The sequence below is a fragment of the Macrobrachium rosenbergii genome, chromosome 47 (assembly GCF_040412425.1).
Source record: "Macrobrachium rosenbergii isolate ZJJX-2024 chromosome 47, ASM4041242v1, whole genome shotgun sequence".
Lineage (NCBI taxonomy): Eukaryota > Metazoa > Arthropoda > Malacostraca > Decapoda > Palaemonidae > Macrobrachium > Macrobrachium rosenbergii.
In genome coordinates, this window is record NC_089787.1 from 20,474,094 (window position 1) to 20,478,299 (window position 4,206).

The following is a 4,206-nucleotide window of genomic DNA, read 5'->3' on the forward strand; positions in this document are numbered from 1 at the left end:
CATATCGAGATCTGATCATCCATAACTCTGACATGTCATGGACTAGCTAATATCTCACCCTGTATTATAAACAAATTCAGTATCTGCAAATACAGTCATGTACAAACGGTAAAAAATAAAAGATCCATGCATTTGCAATATGCAATTTAAAATCTCACAAGCCCAGGTGCTGTCTTGAATATGTGGCTATTCCTTCCGCACCTCCCTCACACGAAGATTAACCGTACTCAAATATCAATTACACTCACTTGACATATTCCCTTCGTGTTTAGAATGTGTCTTTGAGACAATTAATTGGTTAACAAGGGTCTAAAGCAAAAAAACATAGACTACTCAAGATGCTCCTGGTGTGAGACGAACACTATTTGAGCTGCTTTGCAGAGTCCTCATCTGCTGCAAAGGTGGCAACTTCTGACGGAGTGGCAAAGGAGTGGCCTGGAACAGACACTGCAGAAGGGGAGGCATTGGGAAGTACTGTGGCATGAGCCTGGTATCCCATAAAAAACATCACCAGAGGGGAAAAGCCTTGACCGTACTAGAGACCTAGCGTTCTTCAGCGTATCTCCTACAGGAGGTGTCAACTCACAGTAGGTACAACAGATGGGGATCAGGGAATAAGCATAGCTATGATAATGAACAACAGATGACATTTGAGGATACCTTTGAAGAATTTGTTACAGAAACTGCGGAACAGATATAAGGGAACTGTGCCAAATCTTCAGGATGGTATTAGTTTGAAGGTAGAAAGTTCCTTGAATGTGCTTGCTAAATTCTAGCTTGTGTCTTCTACAAGCAGTGTATCTAGTTGACTATGATTATAGTTCAATGAAAAATATGCTTCAAACTATTAACCAAGTGGAATAGATTTGAATAGAATATAGAATTTAAGCCAAAGACCAAGCAATGGGACCTATGAGATCATTCAGTGCTGGAACGGAAACTGACAGTAAAGAGGTCTGACAGGTGTGACAGGAGGAAAACATGGCAGTTGCACTATGAATCAATTGTTAAGAGAACGTGTAAAGTAAGATGGAAGAAACAGAATATGAACGGAGGTACAGTAACAGGAATGAAAGGGGTTGCAACTAGGGGCAGAAGGGACGCTGAAAAAAAGTAATGCCTTCAGAGCACCAATGAGATACACTGACAGCACCACCCCCTACAGGGTTAACCAAGTGGAGTACGCCATTTTTACTGGTGCCTGTTAAACCATAAAACATTCAATGAAGTGTGTATGAAAAGCCCTTTCATCCCTTAAAAAAATTACAGATTTTATATCTTCGGTTTTATGACCTGAGGACTGCAATACCGGCAAATGAAAAGGTGTAAAACACAGACCGTTTCCACTAACTCTGGATTGTAAAGCTACACTAGGCTAAATCTAAATATTACAATAAACATAATTCCCCATCTGTATGAAAAGCACAGTATATACCAAAATTTGCAATATCCACCTTTCAGCTTCAATAGTTTGTAACTTGAAATAACTGGTCACTTTTCTCGTACGTTAATATGTGGGATACTACCGTGACTGACATTCATCTGGTGCTTGCGTCTGGGCAACAGAAAATAGTGTTTTGAAATCAAATATCTTTTCAGGATTCAAGAGAAGAATGTTGAAATCTGGTATATGTCACTGTCATTTAAGAGACTTTGGTAGCTGTTTTGCTAGAGGTTATTTCCCTGAAGTTCCTGTAATGGAATACTACACAACCATCCTCCATAACTGTTACATTCTTTAAACAATAAAAGGTTTATATTCATCTTGAATATTTATGCATATCGCCCAAGTTTTCTTGGTTGGTCTAGTTGCTACATGCAAACAAAGCGGGCGCAAAAATTGATTGTGCAGATCAGTACCTCTTCATGAATAAATCCAAGAGTTCTAAGATAGTCTCGACACGATTTATACTTCATGACACATGCATATCTTATTTTAAACTTATTCAGAAGTCTCTGTCACCGTTTCCTTAATTTAATATCAATCTCCTATCACATATGAATAACACTATTCATCATCATCAGTGTTACTGCAAGTTGCTCTCCGACGGCTTCAAAGATTCCTTATTTTGAAGCCCATGTCTCCCAGAAGGAATTGCATGCGCCTCCCTACTTACAATGGGGTTACATTCCAAGAAACCTATCAAAAGCTGAAAAATGTTAAATGTTGAAAAAGAATACTGCATCTACTAAGCATCGTAGCCTATCCTACCTTAAACATGCTTAGACAGACTTGACTTAAGGCAGCTAACTATTTAGGAGCAGGTACTCTTCAGTTTTTCCCACTGTGGAAGAGTCTGAGATTGTTCCAAGCACCATTTGAAAGGCTTTGAATGAAAAACTGAATTATCTATCTTCTGACGGGTCTGGTCATGTTGCTTTGTTGGGAGAGAGGGCGCTGGTGATTGGTACCATACATGTACATACGCTACCGGGGTCTAAGCGATGACAGGCAGGGCAGCCGTTCGAGACTGCAAAGTCTACCCCAAAGCCAAACCAAAGTCCTTCAAAAAGAAGGCATCGTGCTTACCCCATACAAGAAGAAGAAGAAATGTGGTCTTATTACCTTTCTGGGACTGATATCAGAGAGAGACCACAATTTAATTTAGGACGTTCTTAGTTTTATGGCTATCAAGCTTTTAAAATAAAACCATTAACCGTAAATTGCAAGTGATGATAAATTCACTTTATGAGTTTTCTATACGCTTTCAATGGGCTGGGCTAAATCTAGTCTCCCCTTCGCAGAGAAGTGTGGTGAAACAACACATGGGGTGGACATGAAGCCTTAGAACCTTACCTAATTTCTACATACCAGGCGACTTAACTTTAGTAAAGTACTGGAATTCAAAATTTGGAACAATCCTCTCGGTGACTCAGGTGGGGAGATAGCATGCATAAAAACCTCATTTAAGACAGCAGTTTAACCCTCTTCAAACAGTTGTATATAGTATATACAAACAATGCAACCTACCGCATAAAAAAACTTGCATTTGATTACCTCCATCAAGTCTTGGTTCTAGCTCCCATTCACTCGTTAGTTTTACTTTGATTTTCACTCGAAAAACGTTTTTGCATTCCGTGCCCAATTCAGGACTGGGATTTCATGAGCTCTTCTTTTCAATAGATTTTGATGCTGTCCCTCATGCAAAGAATAGGAAGACATTCTCTAGCTTGGTTTAAATGACAGTGTTTCTTCATGGTCCATCCCATTAAGAAATGCCATTTTAAGTTTTTCATATGAACAGACCACCATAGAAAACTGGCAGATATCCTTCAATCTCTTGGCTCCAAGAGAGTCAGTATTGTTACAAATTATAACTTGGATATGAACCTACTTTAGGTTCAATAAGAGAGTCCCTTCACTATTTATAACATTCAAGGAGTCTTAAAGTTGACTCCAATTTTGGCAGGCACATCACACTACCAGATTAATTTTGCAGTCCCGAGAATAAACAGAAGTGTTTCATCAACTCCTCAGACCTGTTATTTAGCAGCAGGACAAGCTTCCACTTTGGAGAACTGTTTTCTTCATTCTGTTAACTGTCACAACTTGGCTCCCTGCTAGGAGTGCAGTTTATTAGGTCAACCACTGTTACTTCTTGTGAAGAGGTTACTGTACATATTATTCTTGGCCACTCCCAACCATACATTACGTTGCTACGGTTTATAACCTTTCCAGTCCAGCTGGAAATATATGAAATAACTGACACATCACGTCTTCTCGGACAGTGTTTTCCAATACTTCTGAAGTTATTCTCATTAACTGATTCACTTTCATACCTCCTGGTATTTTTCTGATTCCACCAAAAGCTTCTTCAGCGCCAACTCAAAACGGAACAGCGCGTCACCCTAGTCGAACTGCAACATCAAAAATCAAGCCAGATAATGCATGTAGTCTTTCTTGTGTGTATATAAAGAGTACCTAAGGAGATTGTTGCTTCATCCCTTTAGTCCCTGGCTAGATAAATTTCAACTTTTCTTTCAAGTTGTCCAGCTCCTCCAAGTGACCTGTTCCAGTTGTCAGTTCCAGCTCTCAGTCAATAAAAAACCTTCCTGCTGCAACCTAATGTGGACTAAAGATGGCAATCCATTTTACCAAATAAAAAATGCAAATACGACAATAGAAATATATACAAAATGATGGTACATCTTACCTGATATCTTGAATAGTACCAGTATAAGGGAAAATTAACAGAAAAAGATTAA